This window comes from Tiliqua scincoides, chromosome 4, assembly GCF_035046505.1.
Source record: "Tiliqua scincoides isolate rTilSci1 chromosome 4, rTilSci1.hap2, whole genome shotgun sequence".
NCBI classification, from domain to species: Eukaryota; Metazoa; Chordata; class Lepidosauria; order Squamata; family Scincidae; genus Tiliqua; species Tiliqua scincoides.
The window spans coordinates 149,240,094-149,257,468 of NC_089824.1; the positions used below are offsets into that span (position 1 = coordinate 149,240,094).

General features: G+C 38.7%; 1 protein-coding gene across 2 annotated transcripts in view; it reads right to left on the bottom strand.

The window, feature by feature from the left end:
• The window catches only part of PDE4B (phosphodiesterase 4B), a 284,503-nt gene that overhangs the window by 193,507 nt on the left and 73,621 nt on the right, over window positions 1–17,375 (bottom strand). The window lies entirely within an intron of this gene.

Consider the following 17,375-nt stretch of genomic DNA (forward strand, 5'->3'; position numbering starts at 1 on the left):
AAAGACTAGTCTCCTGGATAGAAGATGAAAACATCCTAAGAAATGAACAGGCAGGTTTTAGAAAGAGTAGATCAACAACAGACCATTGCATTATCTTAAATCATCTTGCTGAGAAATATATGAATGTTTATGGCAATGGCCTCTTTACTGCATTTATAGATCTAAAATCTGCTTTTGATTCTATCCCAAGAAACAATTTATGGTTAAAGTTGTCTCAAACATGTATAGACAAGAGACTCCACTATCTCAATATGCGTCTCTACCAGGGCACCACACTTGGAGTAAGATGTGGGATAGAAGGGAATTTGACAAAATCCATTTCTGCCACCAGAGGAATCCTCAAGGATGCATACTAGCCCCCACGTTATTCAATCATTATCTAAACTATTTGAATGAGCGTTGCCTTGCATCAGATTTCCATACACCTAAGCTGGGAGATACTAAATGCCCATTATTATTGTATGCAGGTGCTGCTGCTTTGTTGTCATTATCTGAAATAGGCCTTAAGTGCTTAATGCGCACATTCATGACTTATTGTAACAACAACTTGCTGACCATAAATAATAGTAAAACAAAAATTTTGGTCTTTCGCGGGCATGGAGTTTTTAAAAAGTGGATAATTAATGGCCAATGTTTCGACCAAGTTAAACACTTTAGATATTTGGGAATTACATTTCAACATAATTTCTCATGGGTGGCCCATAGGAAGTCTGCTATACAGGCAGCTTAGAATTCTACCAAGGCAATCACCAATTTCTTTTTTACTAAAGGAGCTCAATTTATACCCACTGCAATTCAAGTCTTTAAGGCCAAGGTTCTCTCTCACCTTTTATATGGGTGCCCAGTTTGGATTCTGGGATTTCATTTAAGTATTGAAAGTGTTCTTACTACATTTTTAAGATCTATTCTTGGTCTACCAAGATGTGTCCCGGCGGCAGGATTACGACTTGAGGCAGGTGTTTCATCATTGGAGTGTATTGCCTGGTTGTATGCATTTAGGTATTGGACAAAAGTGTTATATGCTGATGCTTTGGCAGGATATTAATATGAGTTACAGAATGATGTTTACACCAGCTCCTGGTTTAAATCTTTCTCTGTCAAATTGCATTTCCTGGGCCTATTTGGGGATTCTATCTATGGTTATGAGTTTAACACACTTAAGTTCATTATGGAAAAACGGATTAAAGATATTGATTTTCAGCATGCCATGTCAAACACCCGCAAGACTTGCTCACCACTGCACTTTGGTTTGAATTTTGAATTTAATTTAATTGTCTAGATTTAATTGTCTTTCATCTGCAGTCTTGGAAGGACACTATAATAATGTGCCATATGAAAATAGATTATGTCCCTGTAATAATATGGAAATAGAGGCCTTGGAACATGTTCTTTTGGTATGTAATTTTTACAGGGATGAGCGTACAAGATATATTAACCCTATTATGTGTAATCTCCCAGGTAGGACTCTTACATGGTATTTAAAATATATCTTAGCTGATAAGAATAAGTCCATAACCGAATCAGTGGCCAAGTTTCTTTTTTCAGCACAAAGAACATGAAAGAAGATTCTTGCTTCTTTTTTGTAAAAGTCTTGTTTAAAGCATTTTTATAAATGTTTTTATGAATGGTTTTACATGTTTTAAGACAGTTGGGTCTGTGACCGTAAATAAAGGATGATGATGATTTAGTAGTATTGTAGTCATCATAATCGTAATGTTTATATTTATTATAATAAACTACAGCTACATAGTACTTTAGTCTATCATAACATTAAAAGTATCCCAGGTATTTGAAGGAGTAATTGGGGTGTAAACATGGAAGCAATAATTTTAACCTCAACATGAGACAAACAGAAAACAAATTTGTCCAAAAGGTCATCTATTGATTGGTTTGCATTTAATTAAGTGAAAACAAGTTCTTAAATGCATACCTCAAAATAGAACACAGTTACAAAAAAGTGAAGTAAGCAGCCTTTAAAGCACTGTTTTGTTAAACATAAACCTCTACAGAATCTCTTTCAAGATGAATTCTGCTCGACTGCAATTAAACAGAGGATGATGTATTTTGTTAGTTGCACTTTGATTTCTTTTCATCTTTGCAACTCAGGTCAGATAATATATTTCAATACACGAAAGCAAAACAGAAATCTGAAACACAATTGACTGAGGGCTCTATCCAACTTTTCAGCACTGATGCAACCCTGCCAATGGGATGTGTGCTGCATCCTGTGGTGAGGAAGCAGTCACGGAGTCCTCCTCAAGGTAAGGGAATGTTTGTTTCCCTGCCTCTGGGCTACATTGCAGCTGATGATCATGCTGGAAAGTTGGTTAGGAATGGGCCCTGAAAACTGCAAAGCTTATTTGTTTTGTTTGCTTTTTCCTTCTGCCAACTGTCAATATCTACTTTGCTTTGCAGTTTCAGTTAGAATTTGAGTTAGACTCCTTAAGTAGTGGGGGAAAAATGATAAGAGGGCATTCTTGAGCAAGAGGGAAAAGAGAAGAAGAGATAATGGTTGCCAAGATTATAGCTGTCATTAAATGTCAAAGTCTTGATGTTTATGCTATGTAGTGAAATGTACAACAGTTATGAAGAAAATCTGCTCTCCGGAATGTTTGACACTGCATCTCCCCTTCCTCCAACATCTAACATCTTCTTAGGGACAAGCTACAGGTTACATACAAATGCTTGTAAAAAAAAGTTCTAATAGCCTTTAAAAATAAAATGGAGAGCAGTTAGAGTAGAGGAGCAGGGAAAAGAGGTTCCTAAACCTTTCCTTACCAGCAACCTTTCTGCTGAAAAAACACTCTCCACTGCAACTACATTTCCTCCTTTGAGACCTGAGATCTTATCCTTCCATACCCAAAATCTGAATGACTGAATGATTAGTTCTCTGCACATGCACAAATGTTTGGGACATGTTTTTCTCAAGCAGCAGCCCCCTGCCTCACTACAGACAGGTTTGCCATGCTGATCTGATTTCTTGACCGGAAAGGCAAAATTCCCACTAGAGGTGTTTATAAGTTTTTTTGGATTCTGCATGTATAGAGGTGCTCTCTCACCACTACTGAAACAAATGAAGACATCTGTACAAAAATCTCATGTGCTCATCACAGCATGCATTGGACTGGACTGGGTGATTAGATCATTATATTAATTACAAAGCTAGAAAATGTATTGATGTGCGAACTTGGGACATGGCATTTTGAATTTTTAAAAAGCTGTTTGCTTTACAACCAAAGTTATTCACTTGAAGAATAGTCAAAATTATTAGTTCCACATTTTGTTTTTGTATTCAATATTGGAATACAACATTTCAGTAAACAAATTTCAGTAAATCAATGTAAAAGGGAAAATTCTGAGTTTGTTTAATTGGAAGAGAGAAATTACCTGAATTATACAAGTAAGCATCACCTACATATGTGACAGCTGGTCCTTGCTCACACACACACACACACACACACACACACACACACACCCCAGCCTCCAAAGCCAAGGGGAGATGTGCTCCCCTTGCCTCTGGAGGCTTTTCTGAGCCTCAGAGAAGCAGCATGAATTCACACACTGCCTCTTTGAGGCTCAGACTGGCCATTTTGGCCAAAAACACATGACTTCTGGTTTCTCAGAAGTCTACTGTTTTCACCCAAAATGGGCATTCTGAACCTCGGAGAGGCAGAGTGCAGATAAGCGCTGCCTCTCTGAGGCTCAGAAAAGCTCCTGGAGGCAAGGGGTTCAGAGGCTCCAAGCCTCGCTTGGTGATGGGGGTGCCAGTTCGCATCTGTTGCTAAGCAACAAATGACTATCTCTTAATAATGTAATATTGCTATTTTATTACCTGTTTTGTTTTTTAAAATGAGTATTTCAAAATGTTTAATTTGTTGATTAAAAGTTTATAAATATAAACATTCCACATTTATTTTGAAAATAACTAATTCTGAAAATACATAGACAAAGAATGACATCAGCTAATATTTCTGCAGTGTAAAAAACTCGAACAGCGAAGAACAAAGTTATTTTGGGTAGTCGTGTAACTAAAAGAAAATAAACAACAGGCATTCTCTTATCCTGAATTTCTCTAAATATCTAGGTTTCTATAGCAACAAGCTTTATATTCTCCTGTGTTACTATTCTATCCTACTCGATCAATAGGTTATCGTAATTGTCTCCATGGAAATCTGCAACAATCCACTTTTTATAAGAATTTTATACTAGCAAATATAACATTTTAAAAACTCATTTTTTAAAGCATTTTTATAAACATCAAACCTCTGAAAGCAAGACAGAAATGTAGCACCTGGAGATGCGTGTCAGTTGAAAGCATTCAGCTACACTATAGACTATGAGATTCAACCTACAAAATCAATATGCCCTACCTCTAGGCTTGAACTTTGACTGACTTCACACTAAAATAAATCCATCTTCTGGAACTTCTTCTCCACCAAAACAACTGATGTTATAATTCAAAGGTCATATCCTCTTTGACCTCTCTGTAGCTTTTCCTACATCTAATCACTCTCTCTTGCTCAACTCCCCTGATGCCCAAGGTCTCCAGACTTTTAGATACTTTGTGCAATTGCTCATTCAGCATTTCCAGATAGGAAGATTCTTCCTCTGTTTTTTACCTCTTGGTCTGCATCCTTCATGAGCAGAAACAAGAACCACTGATCAGACTAAAAGTCCATCATGTCCAGTAACTGGTTTCCACAGCGGCCAACCTTGTGTCTGGGTAGTCCACAAGCAGAGCATTTAAGGCAATAACCTTCTCCATCTGCTTTCCCAAGCATGGCACTAATTGTCCTCAATTGTCTTTATCCTTTGTTCCACATATCCAGTACTTCGACAAATCATGTCAACTTTTTCTGTAAGAAAAACTTCATATATTGAAGTTCACTTTCTTTTTACCCTCTTGTCAAAAATTGTGGTTCATGCTTTAGTCATCAGCCACTTTGAGTATTGAGATGCAGTTATTCTTTTTCTATAAAACACATTTAAGTCTACAGCTTTGTTATATCAAACACTACATTCAATGTACTTCTGTCATTTTACAACTCTGAATGCACCATTTGCATAGTTTCTTCAAAACTGATATTAGCATAATATCCATTATAGAATGAATGATTAAGCTAAAAGATATCTGAGGAAAAAAAATGTTGGCAATTAACTAGATACTGATTGCAAAAGAGCATTTAAGACTTCCAAGCAAAACACTTCCACAGAAGTATAAGAAAATGAACAATTGCTTTATATTTTGCATTTTATAATAAAGGAAGCTAAACAATGTTAAATATGAAATGTTATTAAACATTTATGTATGTTGTGCAGCTTTAACAGAGTTTAAAGATTTTGTCTGGGTTAGAGAGATTTACAGTAACTCAAGAGGAAAAGAATCAAGTTGGATTTACATGCAGCTTCACTTATGGATTATTGTATGTGTCCAGGATTCTAAGAGGAGTTAGAATGAATAAATCCCCTGTTATATTTACAGGAGATATGGATTTATAAATGAAATGACTGCCTATTTTTAAAGATTAGATTTATGCTCCAATCCTATCTCACACCAGTGTACATAATGTAGTAGCCTCAATGGAGCATGTGCTGCATCCTATGGGAGGGCAGTCAGATGGCCTGGGAGAGGTATGTGAAAATATTTTTTACTTACCTGGCCATCAATGGCTCTCCTCGTATCTGCTAACTGAGTAAGAGGCACTTTTTCAAGTGGGGGCTCCTCTTTTATTTGACAGGGGGAGAGTAACTGGCCCTCCTCACCCCAGCAGTGTCTTTTCTAGTGGCTGCCTGCTGGTGTTCTTTTGCATCTTTTTAGATTGTGAGCCCTATTGGGACAGGGAGCCATTAGTTGATTTTTCTCTGTAAACCACTTTGTAAAGTTTTGTTGAAAAGTGGTATATAAATACTGTTATTAATAAGAAGAAAAAAGAAGTCAAAGAAGCCTAAAGGGGGTTGTCATATTGTGAAAATGGGGGATTGGATTCTGGTGTGCATGACTGCTGCTGAGATCCATTCTTTTCTGCCTTTAAATCACCTTTCCTGCCCCACTCCCTACTCCCTTTCCTGAACTGCCCACAACCCACCCTACTGCCTGATCTGGCATGGCCTGGGTGAGCCCTTGGCATGCATGCAGAGCTTCCAGCCATTTGTGCCAGTGGCCTTGCAGCACATGACACTAGTACACCTTTTGGACAGCAGTGTACTTTTTGGACCTATTGGGCTACCCATGTTATTATGGAGAATACTCAGCAGGAAATGGAAAGTGTTGATTACCAATTAAATTAATTGAGGACTGATTTCAAGGAAATTAGGTCCTGAACTGAATATAATAAATCTCAAACCAAAAAGGTCAGCAACAAAACAAGGACAAAACAATCAGTTCAGTGGAAAACAGGGATAGGGTGACTAGGAGTGGCACATTAGTAAGATCCATCCCCTTCTTTCTGAAAAAAAGTTACAAACATAGTAGGAGGTTGTCCAAGGGAAGATTTTATGATTTGGATTACTTCCATGCCAATCCTATACAAATGTTATCAGAAATAAGTCCCATTGTGTTCACTAGGGCTTACCACAGGTATAAGTATGTATAGGTTGCAGCCTTAGTTTAGGTTAGGGATGGCCAGTACCTATTCTCTTAGAGGCCACTCTGTTTTCTACACAAAATGATCCAAGTACCAAAATAATCTGACCCCTCATGGATTGGTCTGGATCTGAGATGGGCAGCCCAATACTAAACAAATCCCCAAATCTCATTCAGTCTTTTTGTTTCTATCTATCCTGACAGTGACTGCAGGACCCTGTACTTTTGTTCCTTAACAAATAGTGATGTAAAGGGGGGAAAAAAAGTATAAGGATGTATAGCCAAGGAAAAGTTAAATGATGGGAAAACCTGATGGCATAGCAAACACTAAATAAGTCTTCACCTCTTCTAAGAAAAAGTTTTCATAGAATTCCTAAAGGCAAGAAACTGCCAAGTGTAATAGTTTCTTCAGTTTGTCTTAAGCCATTCCAGTATTAATCCTTCTAAAAGAGCAACCCCTACCCTATGAAGAACCCAAAACTCACAAATGCAGGTTTTACAAAATAAATATGATATAGTAGTATATCAGCTAATACCATTCAATTAATTAAATATGTATTACTTAATATTGTAAGTCAAAGCAGTTTGAGGCTTTTATCAGCCAAAACAAATATTGACTGTAAATATGGTGCCTTAAATGAGGAGGATTTTGACCCTTTAACTCAGGGGTGCTCACACTTTTTTGGCTCCAGAGCTACTTTGAAACCCAGCAAGGCCCGGAGATCTACCAGAGTTTTTTTTACAATGTTCGCGCCATCATAACATATAACATTTATGTTTACAATGTATGTTGGTGTACCTTGAGCCCCACTGAGTATAACAGGACTTACTCCTGACTAGACATGCCTAGGATTAGGCTGTGAGGCTGCAATCCTAGCCACACTTACCTGGGAGTAAGCCCCATTGAGTACAATGGGCCTTACTCCCGGCGTTTCCTCCCAGAGGCACCTGAAAGGCGGGGGTCGGCACTCCGCGATCTACTCATATTGCCTCGTGATCTACCGGTAGATCGCGATCCACCTATTGAGCACCCCTGCTTTAACTCATAAAACAGACATTTATGAAAGATAATATGTACAAGGATAATATGTACAAACTTTCCATCAATGAAAAAATCATTACATAGTGATTTATAATTGCTGGGAAAACTACACCAGTAATGTCTGGCATAAGGTTTAAATTGCAACTCTCATGTGGGGCTGCTTATAAAGTTGCTAAAATTTGTATCATGAGGTTCCCCATTGCAGTTGTGCAATGCAAGTAATTTCCATTTAGATCAGTGGTTGCCAAACTCGAGACTGCTATGTTCGGAAAATGAGGTCTTTGTCAGGAGTGCAGCTTACCATTCCACCTCCACACGGCTCGTCTTTGGATGCTCTGGACTGCTGCATCTTTTACCTGGCATCCCAGAAGGCTGTGTAACAGAATGTCCAGACAAACACAACTGCTCAAGGGGTCCTGGTGCCCGGATCTACACCAAAGATGAGCTGCATGGAGGCAGAACGGTAAACTTCACTCATGGAGCGGAAGGCTATCCCTAAACCCTGTATCTGGCCCCCAGATCAGGGTTTAGAGAAGCCTGATTTAGGCAAAAACCCCTTACAAGTGGCTCTGAGCCAGGACATGCATCTAAAGAGCTCCCCTCCAAACCTAACTTTGATTTGATTATGTTCCTCAATAAAGCTCTTTAAATTCCACATCTGCTGCTGCCTACGTCCTATTTCAGAATGCAACAGTGATCGGTTACATTCTTAACAGTAGTCACATACATAGACAACACAGTGTAATAGGTCTTCATTCCTTACAAGACAGCTGTTCAACACTTTTCAGAAAAGCAGTCAAGCATTTTGTAAATGTGCAAGTGGTGCCAATGTCAAACAGTTACATCACTGCACTATTAAATTTGTAATTGTTTTACCATTAGGAATGCATAATATAGTCAAATGATTCAGTATGTAGCAGTGATGGCATTATATATAAATTATTCTAGTCTTCGTTCCATTAGTGGAAGTTCATCAGTCAGCAAAAAGCCACATATATGTAACATAAACATCAGATTATCATCAGAAAGTTTTGCCAGAGGCTATCAATGGGATGGACTGTCATTGAACAGGAGGCATAACACTGATGGATCCATGCTTCGTTGCTTCAAGCATACTCAAGTCAAGATGACATGCATCATGTCTTGGACTTCCAGGTTTTTAACACAATTGTGCTAGGTTTCTGCATTATTTTTCTACCGCTTCCTGTGCAGAAAGCTGTCATTTATTTGTAGCATTCCTCTCTATGCCCCTGGAGAACTCTGGATGCGTTCTTCTTCCTTTAAATTGACATTCCTGTTGTCCTAGTTTATATTTTCTGAATCTGTCATCTGGCCTGCCAGAGTTCAGCATATTGGAAGAAAAGATCATTGAAAGCAATTCACATTCCTCTGAAAACAGAAGTCTCACTTAAAATGGAAAAAAAGTATGAAACACTACTTGTAAAAAATTGTCAATTTAAACAGAGCTGATAACCAGCAGTAGTTCTGCTAAGCTTTTAAAATTTAGTTTTCCAGTCTTTTATTATCAGCCTTAGGCTTTTCAAATCATTTGGGTAGCAATGTCTCACATTTTCTCTAACCAATTTTCTCTTAGCTTCATCTTGAAGTAGCAGATACACACTTACGGACAAAAATCTGCTTTGTCACCAATTTCATATCTAATTTTATGCAGTGGCAAGTCTTTGATTAAGAAATAGTGCAGAATTATTAGCAGTCTATGATGCAAGTACAGGTCAATTGCTTCTTGTCTGTTCCTCATAACTAGTGAGCTGAGAGAGAAGGAGACTTACATAAGGATACATAGTGCACTTGAATGAATATTCTGTCACAGTACGTGTTCCCGACAGGTAATATTTTCACACACCCAGTATTTAGAGTAGCGTATTTAGAGTTACTCAGGAAACCAAGAAATGAAGCTTACTATGAGGTATATGCAGAAATCCTGCTTCTGTGGATTCAGGCTTGAGGTATAGCATAGCAATGAATTTATAATAAGAACTCAGGAGGGCAAACATTTGACTTAACAACTTGGTTATTTTCTGTAAATATAAAAAGTAGAACACATGCAACACACAATGAGAATCATAACATACCGAGATCATTTGTAGGAGCTTTGTCACATAATTCAAGAAGATCTGTTGAAGAGCATTTCTCAAATCAGAGTTGCTTTTCATCACAGAATTTGCCACCATATTTGTAAGAAAGCTGCTCAGAGTCAGGGGAAGGATGATGGTATTCCTCCATGTTTGTCTCTGAAGCCAGGATGAGGAAGGCTCTTATTCTAATCTGTCCACTGAGGATGCCCCATCCTGTTTTATACCAATATTTCCTCATGACACAACACAATATTCTAAAATTCTTCCCCATGTTTCCAAATACGTTTGCATATTTCCCTTTGATCTAAAATCAGGTTTATTATTGATATCTTTGAGCTTTATATGTTCCTCCCACTATTTTTGAACAATACAGGTTGAGTCTCATTATTCATGAGGGTTCCCTTCCTGGAACTCAAGTGGATGACAAAAAACGCACTAAAGCAAATCAATTTAAAAAACAAAGTTCCTTCGCTCAGGTGATTTTAAAACAGCCTTGCTGACCTTTGTGATGTAAGATAAAAGTCATTAAGAAGACAATCCATCAATCAGTCGTCCTCCAAGTGCTTAAAAGTCGCTTCACTCAGCCCCTCCCTTCACCAATGCAAAGTGATTACCTTTCTTTCATGTGCTCAGGGGGAAGAGAGGGGTTGCCTGGAGAGAGAAGGATTGATGGATTGTCAGCCAGTTGCCCCCCCTCTCCCTCTCATTAAGGAGCCTATTGTTAAAGGACTGTTCAGTTTTTTAAACTGATTTGAAAGGGATGCATTTTTCCCCTTCCCCAGGGATCAGCACATTCCTTCTCATTTGCAGTGTTGAGTCAAATCTGTGTATAAAAAATGCGTGTATAAAAAGGTTGGACCTGTACTAACCACCTCTTTCCATCTCACACATATTGTTAAATCCTGTTTACTCCCAGTAAGATACAGGGTAACATACAGGACTTTTTTCCGAGATGGTGAATTTAGGACTTGTTTTGATCATAGGAAGAAAGTTGTAAGGTGAAAAAGGCCAAAAGGGCAGGAGATGAATTAAAAGCAAGAAGGTTGAAGTTGGATTAATGCTCTATTTCTCAAATTCAGAGTCATTTTCCCTCAATATCCCTGGCATATTTCGATTTGAATGTGCTATTTCTGTAGCCCAAAGTGAAAACTCATTGCACCACACCAAATACCCCCCAAACACATTTCACCAAATGCAGTCTTTTCATATGACCTAAAAGGGGGTGGGGGGGGAAGACACACTACCTAGTCCAAATTATTATCCCTTAGGCTTAGAGCAGGTAGACATCCACTTCATACACTTTACAACTTCTTACATTTAATGTAAAATGTAGATAAAATGTGGTTAATTTCCACAGCCCAAATGCCAAATCTGCAAAATATATGTAAAGCAACATTTTCCTCCACTTTCCAAAAAGTCTTTCCAAAAGTCAAACTTGTTTCTCATTTTAATGAAAATGAGAAACAGAAAGATGCTTAACATCTGTTTCACTGTTTGACATCTTATTTAAGAGAAGAAACACCTCTATGAATATTCATCCATGAATTTAAACAACACTACACTTCTAAACAGAAGTCCAAAGCAGAATTTGATCTCCTTGTTCATCCATTTCATAATTACCTCTAACATTTGTCTGGAAAAAAAAAATTCCATATCCAGCAAAGGAGAGTTGTGGCCTTTTGCAAATCCCCAGGAACATCATATCAAGTTAAAGTATACAAAAGCCTTCCACATAGCATACTATTTACATTACTGTTTTCATGCTCTGCTGCACATGACCTCCCATCCCAAACTTTATTGCAAATAAAGCAGTGTTTATTTTGTTCACATAGCAAATATTATCCAAATTCTGCTGTAATCCTTACTTTATTATACTATTCAAAGCCAAATTGCAGGGCTAATGTCATTTTAAATAAAAGCAATAAACAAATCCAAAAGAAAGGAATTAGCTTCATATGCCAAACTGCAGCAGGCATTTGATTCAGATGACAGCTGGAATTGCAGTCTCCAAAAGCTTCTGTTAAAGGCTGCATTGCATAAGTTGGCACCACCAAAAAGAAAATGCAAGAAATGAATGGGTTGCTGCCTTTTATTTTTACGCCTTTGAACAGAGAGAGAGAGAGAGAGCGCGCACCACCCAACACTGGGGGGGATTAATCAATATTAAATGCACTGCCACCAACTACACTGATTAATCAAAGTATCTTTTTCCTGAAACATTTAAAAGAACATTTGTTTCTTAAAGATGCTTAAACTTAGACTTCTCTTCACATGCTGCCACAGTAACCAGTTTTTCTGCAAAGCAATTCCACATGACTGAGGACTATACATAACACAACCATATGAGAAGGGCAAATTACATGCATCTCTCCCATACTCTGTAACTGTCTGCACAGCAAGTCCCCGTTAGCGGGTCTTTCTTCTGAGTCCCCTGAGGTACTATCAGCCTTTCAGGGAGCCTTAAATTTCCTTCTCCTTTCCTCTGCGTCAAGAGCCTCTGTGGGTGAGCATAACCCAACAAACTCCAGATACCATCTGGATGGTCCTCATTTACTGTGGGTTGTTAATGCCATGCTGAAGAATTGCAGCCTCCAAGAGATGCTGGAATTGCCATTCTTCAAGATCCTCTATCCTGACAGCAGAACTCTGGCTGAGAAATGCTCTTTTGCTTCTGGGTCCATTGCTTAAATGCCTACACAGAGCTATTTTTCATATGCTGCATTATGGACAAGTAGCCACCATTTGGCATCTCTTCCCCCCCCCCTTCTAGACAGCCACTGTAGAACTGATTTTGGAATTGAATTTGAGACTTGGTTACACAGTACCCCCTTGGTTTTTTTTTTAGCCTAGACAACTGTAGCCAAGACCACAATTTTAAACTGAGACTTGCTTAAGAACTTCTGGGTATGACATTCCCAAATTTGGAGTTTCAACAGGTAATGGAATTCAGGTGCAATGCCATCTGCAGGACTCTTGAAGGCAGTGTACTGTCCAGAACACCCAAGACCTTTTGTTATTATTAATATAATTATAATAATATGCCTTTTTTCCTGAGAGGCAATCTGATCATCATCATTGTGGAAAGGTCAACGTTATTTTCTCTGTGTGAAGAGCAGGTTAAAATCATAGACTTAAGTCTGACTCCATCTTGGAAGCCTGCAGCCTTTTTACAGCAGCTTTGGTAATGGAAATTGCTCGTCAACTGGGAAAGAAGCTCCTTATCTTGAATCTCACTTCATCTGGGTGAGAGGCCCCAATAACCTGCTGATCTTCAGGGTCTCACTAATTGGGAATTGGCTCAGCTGTGATTCTCCAGTTTGGAGGAGTCAGAGGGAGTGATTGACAATATCCTCAGGTGATGAGATTATGTTCCAGAAGCTTTGTCTGGTCTGGAGCTGGTCGGCTAAGAACTATATCTGAGGTATAAAAAACCTTGTTGTTGAAAGGAGGTGAGTTGCTTTTGTCTACTCCATAATGGAAATCTGTTCATATCAGTTGTGGTACAACAGGTAGAAGAGTTACACTTTGCTTATGCTCAGGAGTTGGAAAGATCTAGGTGAACGCTTGGAACAAGTAAGTTTAGGTACTTAGCTTTATTGTTTTAGCATTGTGTGTAATGTATTTATTCTCTGGAAAACTTAAGTGCCTTTTCAGTAATATGTAACCTTAAGTCTGTTCTTTAAATGAATCAGTGTTTCTCAAACTGTGGGATGGGACCCACTAAGTGGGTTGCAAGCCAATTTCAAGTAGGTCCCCATTCATTTCAATACTTAATTTTTAATGTATTAGACTTGATGCTACCATGGTATGTGACTGCCATTTGGGGAAATGTTACAGACCTGTACTTTTAACAAGCTACTATATATATTCTTTTAACAATGATAGTAAATGGGACTTATTCCTGGGTAAGTGTGGGTAGGATTGCAGTCTAAGATTGTAAAAAATTTTCTGGCTTTATGATGTCACTTCCGGTCATGATGTTACGTCGCGTCACATCACTGACAGATTCTCATTCTAAAAAGTAGGTCCTGGTGCTATATGTGTGAGAACCACTGAAATAAACTATTCTATTATTATAGGCTTGTGTCATTGTAAGTACAAAGGAACTAGGTTCATCTAAGTCTGGATTAGGCCACTCAGGGCCCAATCCTATCCAACTTTCCAGTGCTGGTGCAATTGCAATGCAGCCTTAAGGAAAGGGAATAAATGTTTCCTTACCTGGAGGAGGCCGTCATGCGTGTTCCCTTACTGCAGGATGCAGCGCATGCCTCGTTGGCACGGCTGCACCAGCACTGGAAAATTGGATAGGGTTGGGCCCTTAGTCTGCTATTAGAATGAACTGGAATCTTGAGGTTTGAGTCCTTGGAGTTTGGGGAGCTCAGAGCTTGCAAGAGCGGGTGTCTTAGCCCACAGAACTAGACTTCAGCTTCTCCTTGGATGAAGGACCAGCTTTTTAGAAGGGGTGGTGGTAGCTATCAGAGGCAGTTTTCCTTGAGGACTCATATGCCCACCTGTTTAGTCAGTTGGGTGACTGGCCAAAGAACAGGAACAAATTCTTTAGCCATGCACAATAACTTGTACTCAATGTTTGGTTTTTGCCTGGGAACTGTACCCTGCTCTCTCATGGAGTGTTAAAACCTTTGAGATGGTCGGATACACAAGAACAAACTGGGAGCATGCATTTGTAACTCACCAGGAGTATTAAGACAGTGAGCCAGATTGGTCAGTGAGACCCTGGACAGTGACATTCTGATCTGATGGAAATTCACTATGACAAAGCAGGAGAGCCACAATTGCAAAAAAGGACAAGAAAGCTAGCTTGAATTGATAAAAAAAAAAGGTTGGAGTGCACCTGTGAAGATTAGGTCCAATTAGCCATAGGCCTGTGCCCTTCAACATCTCAGTTATTTCAGAGACTTTCTAACTTTGGCCCTTTGTATCATATTATGTTCTTGACAATTATTCTATGCATGTTCCTCTTTTATTCAGTAATTCATCCTGTTGCCTGCTTTAATACTAGTGCCTCCTTCATCTGTGTTTATATACAACCTCTACACCTCTCAGATACTGTGACAATGAAAATCATTTTAATGGCTTCTCTAGTGCATTAACTGTTGTGTTGTAGCACAGTCAGCTCCATTTTTCATTTTTTTTTTGCTAAAGTCAGGAATAAATAAAACTGAATGCTGTTGAATCAGCAGAGCTGCAGTTCAGGAAAAAAAAAAACAGCTGAAAAGAAAGCTTGTGTATTCCAACCTCCTGCACTTGAACCTCCATTGAAACCAACTGTACAAGCAGATGGCAGCAATTTTAAAAGCCTAACCATGCCCATACAGCCAAATCTTTCTCTTTTGCTAGAAAAGAATCTTCCTTCCTGAAAATAAATTAAATTATACTAAGAATTGTGGATGGCTTTTTCAAGTACAATCTAAAAATTTCCAATCCATTTCAAACAGATCTGACCGACCCAGAAAAGAAGCTGCGTGCATCTATGTAAATTAAAAGTATACATTTTCTCTCTGAAGCACTAAGCAAAGGACCCTTGTGCAGAGAATAGAGCAGCTCAAGCTTTGTTTCACAAATGGTCTGAATGACGTCATTAGTGTCATGGTTACAACATTGCTGCATAAAGCATCGGTCATGCTTCTTGCCACTGATATAATAGATTGTTCCAAACCTGGAACAGCAGAGCTGTTCCCAGATCTTCACTCCAAATAAAGATAATTCCTCCCTTGCAGGAATAAAGCATTTGATATCTTCCCAATGAAATACATCAGAGAAACATGTTCTAGTTTTAGTCTCATTAATAGCAGTTTACATAAGAACAAAATGGGTACCCATCCTAAACGAACACACTCACTAATACTCTCTATTAGTGCTTTATGAGCATCAGCAAAATTAGCTTTTTCCATACTTGGTTCATTCATTGGCGATATGTTTTGCCAAACATAACAAGAAAGCATTTAAAAAAATGTTTCATGTACTCTGATGGTCACAGAGCTGCAGCCACAATTAGCTATTTGAAACCGAGGAAAAACAATAAGTGTGCGCACTTGTAGGTTAGCAGGTGGGTGATATGTTGGTGGTTGTTTTTAAGAGCAATTCTTATATATAAATAAAGCATTCATTTTCATAGTTTATTTTATAAATGAATGGAATGGAAAGCTCACGAAAGAAAACAGTTGTATCTTCTGAAATTGATTTCATGAAATTGATTTCAGATTGTATATTCCTCATACAAAAAAATGTAGTGTGTAATGTTTAGATGATGATTCAGAAGCACAAAGGCAAAGCAAATGAACCAAGTCTTCAGATTCAATGGACAAGCAAAATGCTAATTCAAAAGTCACACTGATTTTATACCTAATAAAATTCACTTCACTTCACCTTACCTAATTATCAGATTACAACAACCGAAATTCTTCCTACAATTTCAAGTATTTTGAGATTATGCTTAAGTTACATATCTTGGTATAGTTTCCCTTAAGATTTTTATAGCTATGATTTAGGATCTAGCTACATGTTACGCTAAATGAATAAAGTGCTCCAGTGAGTAACTGGAGGTTGTGGTTGGTGGTTGTTTTTTTTTTGGTGGTTGTTTTTTTTCCTTCCGAAAAAGCAAGAACACACACACTTGGTCATACTATGCATTTAAACACGTAACTTGGCCCTTGCTGGTTCCAAAACTAAAGTGAGATGCAGCATTGCTTGTGTTCTGTTGTTGAGCATATATGTAAAGGAAACTTATGTAAAGGAAAGGCTTTCTAGGGCTTTACCTTTACAATGAAAATAGGAGGAAGAAAGTGGGAAACCTCCATTTTACTTGTTCCTAAAAATTTATCTGATTGCTTCCCTCAAAAGAGGTCAAAGATTCATTAATATTTGTGGGTTTGGCATCTGCAGATTTGCCTTACTACAGATGTTGAACCCCTGGATCCCCCCCCACCCCCGCAGACCTCCCAGATGCAACTGGAACCTCATTTCAGTCACGTCTGGAAGGTTTTCTGAGCCTTGAAGTGGCAGCGCACAGCATCTCCAGGGCTCAAAATGCTGCACGGAGCATTCTTAATGCAGCTTCTGGTTTTTGGTGAAACCTGAAGTCACGCTAAAACAGCTCTAGGCAGCTTTCCGAGCCTCAGAGAGGCTGCATGCAGGGGTACACATGACCTCTCCAAGGCTCAGAAGGGCTCCAGATGCAATCGGAACAAGACTCTGGCATGTATTCCTCTCTGACACCATGTGACCACCTTACAATAGGGCCCCATGGAGCACCCCTGCACTCCAAAGGTACCTTCATTCAGATTCCAGCTTAATCACTCATCCAATCTGCTGCCATTGCACCAAAAGTTGCAAACCAAGGTTTCTTTTCACTTGCACACACCTCAGTGGCGAGACACAGGCCAGCTCTAGTGACTTTTCTGATTTCCATCTCTGTATCACATTCCATTATGCAAATCTTCCAGCAAGATTTTATGAGATATTAAAACATTCTGAAACTATCTTCACTACCTTCTTTATCTACTAATGATTCAAAACTCTACTGCAGTAGTGCCCGCAGTGATGCATAATAAAAACAAACAAGAATACTATACCACTAGGTGTCACAGTAGAGGGAGGGGCACTCAGCAACTGCAGGCTGATCCAGGTCAGCATC